This window comes from Heptranchias perlo, chromosome 14, assembly GCF_035084215.1.
Source record: "Heptranchias perlo isolate sHepPer1 chromosome 14, sHepPer1.hap1, whole genome shotgun sequence".
In the NCBI taxonomy this organism is placed as follows: Eukaryota; Metazoa; Chordata; class Chondrichthyes; order Hexanchiformes; family Hexanchidae; genus Heptranchias; species Heptranchias perlo.
The window spans coordinates 38,529,276-38,542,224 of NC_090338.1; positions in this window are offsets into that span (position 1 = coordinate 38,529,276).

Here is a 12,949-nt window from a genome sequence, read left to right on the forward strand (position 1 = left end):
GATTACTGCAAAAGTATCCATTCCACTGCAAATAGTAAATGGACAGTAACATTAAAACAGGCAAGATGTATCCACTTTAGTATTTTACATTCTTCCCACACGCTTTGAAAATAATTGCGATTTCTTCATTATCTTGTAATACTAAATATGATTTTAGGAGGAAGATTTCCTCTGAGAGGAACAGAATTGTAAACCCCTGTATAAAAAACATGTTTACAATTTCATTACGAAAAGTACACAGGAAATATTGACTATATTAATCTCCTTTGTGAAAGTTCTGCATTAACACTCTCTGGTCCAAAGACAATCAAACAAAACACTAGGCTGTCTATCCATTTGCACGGCTTCATTGTTTAATCCTGGCTGGATGCCCTACATAGATGACACCCTTAACAACACAGGTGTAGGGTAATCCTTATTTCCCGTGATTCTTGGAACTGGACGAATAGTCAAGCAAAGAAAGTAACCCTCGCTCACGGTAGTTTCGTTAATCAAGAGTAATTATTTAATGATATAATTCGTACGAGCATTCATGAAACAAGATCTAGCCATACATATGACTTTCCTCTATAAATTTCCGTTATACACTTAATAATTCGCATCGTTGTTATGTAATGATTTAACAATTCACACACACATCAGGCAAATCATTACTACATGTACAACCTTAAACCAAGGATTTTGTTCATCGGGCCTGAAGATTAATCAGCTCCTCAGTCCACGAGGTCCTCTTGTGAGATGTTCGACTGCAGTGTGTGTTCCTTGTGACAGCTGTGTGGTGAAGAGATTGTTCTTCTCTCAATGTCTTTTTATATTGGTTTACCCATAGGTCATAGGATTGGGGAGTGCCATTCTTTGTGTCCAATCGCTCCCTGTTGCTATGCCTCAATCATTTACATGCCTCAATGATTGACACTTTGATCATGTGACTGGAGACCCTTTGATGTAGAAAAGACCATGTGCGCGAACCATGGAACGTAAAATGCCCCTTTACTATCTTTGTTTATGGCCTTTCATATAGTGATAGCCCCTTCCATTTTTATGCACAGATATTCTTAATGGTCCTTACGTCTCCAATTTTGATTGCTTCACTGGTTTCAAATCCATTCCTTGTACCATTTGACCATATGCTGGACACAATACAATTTGATGTTTTACAAATTCCAGTTCTTTGAACACATTACCAGATAGGAATGAGAGGCGCATTCCTTTTCACACCTATCAGTGCTTCCCCGATTGGAAGCCTTTGATGTATGCCCTTTTGCCTTTTCTTACATTACCCCCTGCTGTGTTGAAAAGCTCATGTTTCCAAAAGCCTATGTGTTTTAAAAGCCTGACAATCCTCCAAGCTCAATATTATCCATCTAGCTTATTTATTTAATAAACTAGATATCTGTCAATGTCCTCGATCCCGAAACTCCTACTTCTCCAGTGCTGTTAGCTTCATTGAGGGAAAAACAGGATTTGCGAGAACACAGTTTACTACATTACTGCATTTGCAGGTTTACAATGTCTTTGTTTAAAAGGGGTACAGTTAACCCTTTCCTTCAAATGTCTTTTTTTAAAGGGGTTTTGAACCCCACACAGGAACTGATGTGTCCTGTGAATTCTTTGATATCTTAATTTATACTTGTCCCTGTAAATGTCAATCCCATTTCTAAACAAATATTTATCCAGTTTTTTAAGGAGTTAGTCAACATTGTGTCTTTGTGCCTTTGCTCGGGTCCAGTCTACAGATCCTTTGCTTTGTGGCAAAACAAATTTCTTATTTCCATTTCACAAGATTTGTTAATTTTGAACCATTTGTCCTTCAGCTCTGTGTTTACAGTTCTAGTTAAATGTCTTACTTAGGTCTTCATCACCTATGCTTTTAAGATTTTAAAGACCTGTATCATATCTACCCTCAATCTTTTCTCGAGTGAAAATGACCTGAGCTCTCTACATCTATCCTCATTACTTGAAACCTTCAGGACTATATTTATTGTCACCTACTAAAAAATAAAGTGAAGAGTTGTCTGATAGAAATAAAAAAAAACCTTCCCACCACATTTACATGCTACCATTGGAGCCAGCCAGTGTTCATGTGCAGAATTTTTTTATTGGTGCAAATGGCTAGTGTAACTTGTATGATTTGCTCAAAGAACCTAATATATAGTACTGTCATTTGCAGTATAACAGTGGCATTGTAGAAGCGATGTGCTGGAACCCATCTGTTAGATTCTGTATCATTAAACATCTGTCTTTGAACTGCAATTTATCAACACAGTAAGATAAAGACATATCACCTCATTTCGCAGTTTTGGGGCAGGTTTAGCTGGGAGCAGGCTGTTTTGAAAACTCTACTACTATTCTCCATGTTGGCTGCAGCAGATGATGTCATAGGAACATAGGAACAGGAGTAGGCCATTCAGCCCCTCGTGCCTGCTCCGCCATTTGATAAGATCATGGCTGATCTGTGATCTAACTCCATATACCTGCCTTTGGCCCATATCCCTTAATACCTTTGGTTGCCAAAAAGCTATCTATCTCAGATTTAAATTTAGCAATTGAGCTAGTATCAATTGCCGTTTGTGGAAGAGAGGTCCAAACTTCTACAACCCTTTGTGTGTAGAAATGTTTTCTAATCTCGCTCCTGAAAGGTCTGGCTCTAATTTTTAGACTGTGCCCCCTACTCCTAAAATCCCCAACCAGCGGAAATAGTTTCTCCCTATCCACCCTATCTGTTCCCCTTAATATCTTATAAACTTCAACATGTCCGCCATTTCCCCATTGTCAATGACAATATCCCCATTTTCAGTTTTTAAGGAGCCAACACTGCTCCTGACCACCCTCTTTTTCCTAATATAACTATAAAAGTTCTTCGTATTGGTTTTGATATCCCTTGCAAGTTTCTTTTCATACTCTCTTTTTGTAGCCCTTACTATCTGTTTTGTGACCCTTTGTTGATCTTTTTGCATAATGCAGCATGAACTTTTCTGCAGTGCTTTTTTGTTTTCTTTGTAAAACATAAGTAGCAGAATGATTGGTTTAATTAATTACTTAATTACATCTTCCCACTATCCCTCATTATCTATAAAGCAATCGAAGTGTGTTTCAAGGCACGATACCTTTTCAACCATCACCATATGTGATACTTCTGGGTATACTGAGATGAAGAAATACAGATGGTGGGTACCCAGTGTCAACGTCAAGCCCTCTTAGGTAAATTATATTGCATGCCAACTACAGAGAAAAGCTTTATACTCTGCCCTATCAATGCGCCTTGATCCCTAGTTCATAAGAGCATTTCCTGCAATATTAGTAGAAATTTTCCAATTTAGCATCAACCGTCCTTGTGGCATTTCTGACTGAGACTGCATTAAGTAATGAATTATGGGCAGTTTTAGCTGTTGGTGCATGCTCTTTGGTAGCTATATTTGAGAAAGTCAAAGTTATTTTGCATAGAACCCTATTGCAGCAGGTAGAAAAGGCTTCCACCAATCTGGTCAAATGCCCAGAAATTAAAGAATCAAATTCCAATTCCCTGCATCCCTATGACTAAATCACTTCAATAGATTTTCACCATGGAACTGCGTGGTACAGTGGATTACTTAACTTGAATATTTTAGATCTGGATTCAAATCCTCTGCTAAGTATAAAGGTCCAATGCAATGAGTTGGGACAATCTGGGCAATCTCAATCCAAATTGATTCACAGTTTAAACCGGTCCCTAATTTGGCACTAAATTAGCAATCTCACTGAGAAAGTCCACAGGTGAATGGTTTGGGAAACAGAAAAATGTTTTTCCACCTCTTCCCCTGTAGTCCTGTAGTTGTTTCTTTAACCTTCTTTGTAAATGCAGAGCCAAAATATTTGAGTATTTTTTATTCTCTACAATAAGGGCTATGATGATTGGCTTCTAACAATCACGATTATCTTCCTCTGTGCTAGATATGACTCCAGCCACTGAAGAGCTTTTCCCTTGATCCTCCCCATTGGCCTCAGATTTGCTAGGGCTCCTTGGTGCCATAATGCTGTCTTGATGTGGGCAGCCACTCTCATCTCTCCGGCATTCTGCTCTTGCATCCATGTCTGAATGAAGGCTATGATGAGGTCTGGAGTGAAGTGGTTCTGGCAGAACCCAAACTGAACAACGGTGAGCAGGATATTGGTGAGCAGCTGTCACTCGACATCACCGTTGAGGACTACTTCCAACCCTTGATTGATGATTAGGAGGAGGTTAATAGGGTTAGATTTGTCCTGCTTTTTGTTGATAGAACATATCTGGGCAATCTTCACATTGTTGAATAGATGTCAACATCATTGCTGCACTGGAATAGTTTGGATGGGGAGCAACTAGTTCTAGTGTGGAGGTCTTCAGCATTACGGCCGGGATGTTGTCAGGACTCATAGCCTTCACTGTATACAATCCACTCAGCTGCTTCTTAATTTCACGTGGAGTGAGCCGAGTTGGCTGGATACTGGTATCTGTGATGGTGGGGATCTTGGGAAGGGGCCAAGTGGAATCATCCACTTTGTAATTTAGGCTTGTAGACATTTAAGCTCTGTCTCTTGTACTCATACACTGGGCTTCACTACAGTTGAGGATAGGTTATGGAGCGTCAGACTCTTGTTAGCTGCTTGATTGTCCACCATCATTCTCGACTGGATCTGGAAGGGCTACAGAGCTTTTCTCTGATCTTTTGTCGTGGAACTGTGTAGGTCTGGCTATAGCATGCTGCTTTTTATGTTGAGCATGCAACTAGCCCTGTGTTTTACCTTCAGTAGGTTAACCACAGATGTTTACTGCACTGAAACAGGCCTTTTAGCCCATTGTGTTTGTGCTGGCTCTTTGCTAGAGCAATCCAAAACAAATCCTAGTCTCCCCATAGCCCTGTACCATTTTTTTTATTCGTTCATGGGCGTTGCTGGCAAGGCCAGCATTTGTTGCCCATCCCTAACTGTCCTTGAGAAGGTGGTGGTGAGCCGCCTTCTTGAACTGCTGCAGTCCTGTGGTGAAGGTTCTCCCACAGTGCTGTTAGGTAGGGAGTTCCAGGATCTTGACCCAGTGACGATGAAGGAACGGCGATATATTTCCAAGTCGGGATGGTGTGTGACTTGGAGGGGAATGTGCAGGTGGTGTTGTTCCCATGTGCCTGCTGCCCCTGTCCTTCTAGGTGGTAGAGGTTGCGGGTTTGGGAGGTGCTGTCGAAGAAGCCTTGGCGAGTTGCTGCAGTGCATCCTGTGGATGGTACACACTGCAGCTATGGTGCGCCTGTGGTGAAGAGATTGAATGTTTAGGGTGCTGGATGGGGTACCAATCAAGTGGGCTGCTTTGTCCTGGATGGTGTCAAGCTTATTGAGTGTTGTTGGAGCTATACTCATCCAAGCAAGTGGAGAGTATTCCATCACACTCCTGACTTGTGCCTTGTAGATGGTGGAAAGGCTTTGGGGAGTTTGGAGTTGAGTCATTCGCCGCAGAATACCCAGCCTCTGACCTAGTCTTGTAGCCACAGTATTTATGTGGCTGGTCCAGTTAAGTTTCTGGTCAATGGTGACCCCCAGGATGTTGATGGTGGGGGATTCGGTGATGGTAATGCCGTTGAATGTCAAGGGGAGGTGGATAGACTCTAGCTGGAGATGGTCATTGCCTGGCACTTGTCTGGCGCGAATGCTACTTGCCACTTATCAGCCCAAGCGTGTATGTTGTCCAGGTTATGCTGCATGCGGGCACGGACTGCTTCATTATCTGAGGGATTGCGAATGGAACGGAACACTGTGCAATCATCAGCGAACATCCCCATTTCTGACCTTATGATGGAGGGAAGGTCATTGATGAAGCAGCTGAAGATGGTTGGGCCAAGGACACTGCTGAGGAAATCCTGCAGCGATGTCCTGGGGCTGAGATGATTGGCCTCCAACAACCACTACCATCTTCCTTTGTGCTAGGTATGACTCCAGCCACTGGAGAGTTATCCCCCTGATTCCCATTGACTTGAATTTTACTAGGGCTCCTTGGTGCCACACTCGGTCAAATGCTGCCTTGATGTCAAGGGCAGTCACTCTCACCTCACCTCTGGAATTCAGCTGTTTTGTCCATGTTTGGACCAAGGCTGTAATGAAGTCTGGAGCCGAGTGGTCCTGGTGGAACCCAAACTGAGCATCGGTGAGCAGGTTACTGGTGAGTAAGTACCGCTTGATAGCACTGTCGACGACACCTTCCATCAGTTTGCTGATGATTGAGAGTAGACTGATGGGGCGGTAATTGGCCGGCTTGGATTTGTCCTGAATTTTGTGGACAGCACATACCTGGGCAATTTTCCACATTGTCGGGTAGATGCCAGTGTTGTAGCTGTACTGGAACAGTTTGGCTACGCGGCTAGTTCTGGAGCACAAGCCTTCTGCACTACAGCCGGGATGTTGTCGTGGCCTATAGCCTTTGTTGTATCCAGTGCACTCAGCCGTTTCATGATATCATGTGGAGTGAATCAAATTGGCTGAAGACTGGCTTTGTGATGGTGGGGATAGCGGGAGGAGGCCAAGATGGATCATCCACTCGGCACTTCTGGCTGAAGATCGCTGCAAACTCTTCAGCCTTGTCTTTTGCACTCACGTGCTGGACTCTGCCATCATTGAGGATGGGGATGTTCATGGAGCCTCCTCGTCCCGTTAGTTGTTTAATTGTCTACCACCATTCACGACAGGCTGTGGCAGGACTGCAGAGCTTTGATCTGATCCGTTGGTTGTGGAATCGCTTAGCTCTGTCTATAGCATGCTGCTTCCGCTGTTTAGCATGCATGTAGTCCTGTGTTGTACCTTCACCAGGTTGGCACCTCATTTTTAGGTACACCCAGTGCTGCTCCTGGTATGCTCTTCTACAGTCTCGTTGAACCAGGATTGATCCCCTGGTTTGTTGGTCATGGTAGAAAGAGGAATATGCCGGGCATGAGGTTACAGATTGTGCTGCTGATGGCCCACAGCTCCTCATGGATGCTCAGTTTTGAGCTGCTAGATCTGTTCTGAATATATCCCATTTAGCATGGTGGTGGTGCCACACAACACATTGGATGGTGTCCTCAGTGCGAAGATGGGACTTTGTCTCCACGAGGACTGTGCGGTGGTCACTCCTACCAATACTGTCATGGGCAGATGCATCATGGGACAGGTAGATTGGTGAGGACGAGGTGAAGTAAGTTTTTTCCTCGTGTTGGTTTGCTCACCACCTGCCACAGGCCCAGTCTGGCAGCTATGTCATTCAGGAGCCGGCCAGCTCGGTCAGTCGTGGTGCTACCGAGCCACTCTTGGTGATGGACATTGAAATCCCCCACCCAGAGTACATTCTGTGCCCGTGCTGCTTCTCAACATGGAGGAGGACTGATTCATCAGCAGAGGGATGGTGATAGGTGGTAATCAGCAGGAGGTTTCCCCTGATGCCATGAGATTTCATGGGGTCTGGAATCAATCAATCGCTATGTCAGGCTGTTGCTTGACTAGTCTGTAGGACAGCTGTCCTAATTTTGGCACAAGTCCCTGGGCTAGGTTTGTTTTTGTCGTGTCCGGTGCCTCGTGGTCCGACCGGTTTTATTCTTATTATGACTTTCTGTAACAAGATTGTACAACTGAGTGGCTTGCTAGGCCATTTCAGAGGGCAATTAAGAATCAACCACATTGCTGTGGGTCTGGAGTCACATATAGACCAGACCGGATAAGGTCGGTGGGTTTCCTGCCCTATCGGGCATTAGTGAACCTGATGGGTTATTACGACAATCCAGTAGTTTCATAGCCAGTATTATTGATACTAGTTTTTTTTAATTCCAGATTTTATTTAATTAATTGAATTTAAATTCCCCAGCTGCCGTGGCAGGATTTGAAGTCATGACTCCAGGTAATTCGCCCAGGTCCAGTAACAGTAACATAACCATTGTGCTACATTACCCCTCCATCTGCTTCAAAATATTTATCCAATTTCCCCTTAAAAATGCAATAGTCTCTGCCTCAACTACTCCTTGTGGCAAAGAATTACACAATGCTCCAGCAACCCTCTATGTAAAGAAATTTCTATTACCATCTCTCCTCATTCACTTCGTAATCTACGCTGTACGCTCTCTATTGCTTTAATGTCCTTTCTATAATGGGATGCCCAAAACAATAGTCTAACTGTGGCCAGTCCAATGTTTTGTATAAATTCATCATTACTTATTTAATCTACACCCCTGTTTATAATATTCTGTTGGCCTTTTTATGATTTAGCTATCTGTACTTGCACTTTCAGGGAATAATATATTTGTACCCCTTCATCTCTCTGTTCAGCCACACCCTTCAGAGTCTTTCCATTAAAAGTATAAACTCATTTTTTGTTTTACCTCCCAAAATATATCAACTCACATATCCATATTAAATTGCATCTGCCATTTGTCTGCCGATTCTGCTAACTTGTCTATGCATTTCAGAAGGCCGGCATTTATTGCCCATCCCTAATTGCCCTTGAGAATCTTCCACAGTCCTCCTCACTTTTTGCTAAACCTCCTTTTCTGTTGTCAGCAAATTTTGAGATTGTGTTCCCTGTACACAAGTCTAAATCATTTATATATATATTTAGAGCAAAAGTGGCCCAGAACTGACACCATTTCCAATCTTTCTTCAGTCTGAGCAATACTCTATCCAATTAGTCACTTTGAATAACACCATTAAATTTGTCAAGTATGACTTGCCTTTTATCTCCAATTATGATTCTAAACATTTGCCCATAACTGATGTTAGGCCAACTGGTCTATAGTTACCCAGTTTGCCCTTCTCTCCCTTCTTGAACAAGAGGAAAATATTTCCTGTCTAATGGCACCTTAAAATTAAACTCCTGCCAACACTCAGCTCAATGCATTTCTGCTCTCTTGCAGCTCAAGATTGAGTTCTCACTACTCAGCTCAAATTTATCCTGACTTAACTTACACAATAGCCCAACTGCCACAGGAAAAAACTGTTAATCAGAAAATAGCTAATCATATCTTTTGTAACCAATTAACTACCCAATACCATCGCAAACCAGCCCATAGTTAAGGTACATTTCTGAGCACAAACAATACAGTGAAATATTAATATTGGACAAGAGCATAAATGGCATATTCGTCTACAATTTTGTGCCACATGCTAGTGCAGAATCAAATTGGGTTCATTCTGATATGATATTTTCATCAGGGAATGCTATCCTATGGGAAAGGAATCCATAATTGAACAATATCCTATTTTTGTGTATCTTTCTGTTTTTATATTTTTGGCTAGGGCTTCATTATTACTTACAAATACATTCTGATTTGCAGAATAACAATGAGTTAATTATATTACATTTATACTAATGAATGCAGTGAAATGTTATTTTACATATGTGAGGGATTATTTTCGTGTCCCTCCGGCCCTGTTTCCACCTAAAAATGGGCAGTAGTGGGATGAAAATAGCTATTTTTATTTCTGCCTGTGGTACTACCGCTAGTTCCTGCTCTTGCCACAAACCATGAGCGGTACAAGTCGGGAGGGGTCCATTTCCAGTGATATTTTAAAGGATTTCTTAGCTGCTCTCAGGTAAAATTCTAGAATGTTTTGGGAGACATTTTGCTTGTATTACATGGTGTATTTTTGCTTCTTTGATAAATTTAAAGTGCTTGAATTTGCTGTAAAACATTCTGAGCAGTTTCTAGCATTGCACTTTATTCTTTATGGCAGTCCTTCTGGCAAAAGGAGGAAAAAGAGAAACAGCAACAGGAGGAATGAGCAGACAGAGATACAGCTGGAGGGAGTGCAAATAGAAAGAGACATGTACACAGGGATCCTTACCCTTTTAAAAAGAGTGTATAGGCTAAGGACAACATACCTGCAGTTCTCTGAGAAGCAGTGCATAAGAAGGCAGCATTTCTCTCGGGAGGCTGTGACAGAGTTGTGTCACCTCCGGTAACAAGACCAGCAACTAACTGCCACAGCTAGCACAGTATTTCTCATTGCAATCAAGGTCACTGCAGCACTGAACTTCTCTTCCTTTGGCTCTTTCCAGGCTACCACAGGGAATATCAATAACATCAGTCAGTCTGCAGTTCATGCTTGCATTAAGCAGGTGACTGATGCCTTGTTTGCTAGAGCAAATACTTTCATCACTTTTCCCCATGGACACCTGGAAGCAGCAGGATAGGGCTCTGGGGTTCACACAGATTGCAGTATTCCCCCCAAGTCCAAGGCGTCATTGACTGTACCCATGTCATCCAGTGGGCTACTTCCAACTGTCTTGATGAATCACGACAGCTTTTACTTCATTAATGTGCAACTGGTGTGTGATCACCAGCAGCGAATTATGCAGAGTGGTGCTAGTTTTCCTGGTAGATGCTCTTATATTGTGGCAATTTTCCATCCTCCCACTCTGCCCCTGTACAGTAAGTGAGTGACTGGCTGCTAGGGGAGAAGGGCTATTCCATGCCCACTTGGCTCCGGACTCCTCTCAGGAACTCATACTTGGTGCTCAAATTACACTACAATCAGATCCATGGCTCAATTAGCACCCTCAATTAGACCACTGGAGTTCTCAAGCAATAATTCTGATGCATGGACAGGTCTGGTGGTGTGTGGGGAGAGGGGACCGAGAAAGAGGTTAGTGAAGTTAGCACCCAGTGATCATTTTGCATGGGAAAGTTGGTGAGAGAGGAGGATAGGGCAGTTGGAGTTACTGCTCTTAAGGAGGCAGCAATGGTTACCACTGTCAGAACACTGCAGTCAATACCCTGACAAGAATATTCACCAAGGGCACCACACGAATCCTTAATCCTTCACTTTAACACTTTGCCAAGGAACTATCTGGGGTTTACACATTCAGTTTATGCCTAGGAGTTAATGATGCCTAGATTAGCCTTGGCGAACTATTTTACATTAACCAGTTCAGATTATATTAGCATTCACACTACTAACCTCCCATCAGGATCCACAAAAGCTACTGAGTAAATGAATTAACCATTTCTTGCCAAAGAAGAAGTCAGACAACAAAACTAACAACTGTTTATTAATCTTAGAATCATAGTTAGCAGCATTTAAACTTAGACAGACATCAAGTATGCAAATAATCAGTAGAAAGGATTAATTGATGAAACAAATAACAAAGGTTACAAAGGCAACTCAGTTGTGTTACAGCAATTCAGCATTAACTGCTAATTATAAATTGACTGTTATCAGAGTCTGAGATTGATATAAATTGGTGAGGTTAATTTAGGATTATGCTCCTTAGATAACTGACAAGTTAACAATATTAGCGATCCAGTCTCTTGAATAAATTAAACTCTATATGCTTGTAGTTATTAATGTTTCCATAATTTATGCAACCTCATCCTTATGAGCTGGTGTGGATGAACTGGTTGGCTCATCTTCCTCTGGGACAATGGTGTTAATCGTCTATGATGTCAGAGTGATGAACCTCCATCTGTAGAGGTGCTATCTGTTCACCCTGGATTTTCTGCTTCTGGGTAAAGTCATCTTTCATGCTGGTAGCTGTATTTGGACTAACTGGCTTAAATCTCACCCCCTTGATCTCAATGTGACACACTGATATCTGGCTGGTATAGCTGTACAATCTTAACTTCTGTAACCTTTCTCTTTCTCTGTCAGATTTTACAAAGACACCGTTATTAGATACAGAACTCCCAAATTATCTACTACAAAGACTACTAGAGGAACCACTAAAGGAGGTAGAACTAAACTAAGAACTGAGAACTGAAAACTGAGGACTGAACTTTTATACCAAAAGTACTATTCTTAATTTCCAAAGAAACTTCCTCAATTCCTTTGACCAATCTGAGTGACATATGTGTTAGAACAGCTGAGCCCTTCTAAGGACATAAGAAATAGGAGCAGGAGTAGGCCATATGGCCCCTTGAGCCTGCTCTGCCATTCAATAAGATCATGGCTGATCTTTGACCTGAACTCTACTTTCCCGCCAGATCCCCATGTCCCTTGATTCCCTTAGATTCCAAAAATCTATCGATCTCAGCCTTGAATATACTCAATGACTAAGCATCTACAGTCTTCTGGGTTAGAGAATTCCAAAGATTCACAACCCTGATGTCAACCATCTCTGATGACCTCCAAATCAATGAACCACTGGTACCTAGACATATCAAGTCACTTGTTTACTCCCTAGCATCTCAGTTCTTTGCTAACAAAAAGCAGTTGCACACAGGTCTAGACAAGATAGGACATCTTTACGTTCCCCCTTAAGAAACCACCTGTGCGTCTGTGGTCTTGATGGTTTGTCTTCTATTCCTCGTAAGGAATGTTTTGTTTATGTCAACCTTCATGGTTTACTTAACATTGGCTCTTTTCTTTCTTAGCATTCTGTCCGACTACTGACTCAATTTTGAGGACACATTACATCAAGTTACATTGAAACTATAGCACAGAAACAGGCCATTCGGCCCAACTGGTCTATGCCGGCGTTTATGCTCCACTTGAGCTTCCTCCCTCCCTATTTCATCTAATCCTATCAGGATACCCTCCTATTCCTTTCTCCCTCATGTGCTTATCTAGCTTCCCCTTAAATGCATCTATGCTATTTCCTCAGCTACTCCTTGTGGTAGTGTGTTCCAACTTCTTACCACCTTTTGGGTAAAGAAGTTTCTCCTGAATTCCCTATTGGATTTATTAGTGACTATTTTATGTTTATGACCTCTAGTTTTGGATTCCCCTGCAAGTGGAAACATTTTCTCTTATATCTACCCTATCAACCCTATCATTATCTTAAAGACGTCTATCAGAGAAAAGAGCCCCAGCCTGTTCAGCCTTTCCCAATAAGGATATCTGGATATCCTTTCAGTTCTGGTATCATCGTTATGAATCTTTTTTGCACACTCCCCAATGCCTCTATATCCTTTCTATAATATGGAGACCAGAACTGTGCACAGTACTCTGCAGGTATGGTCTAACCAAGGTTCTATACAAGTTTAACATA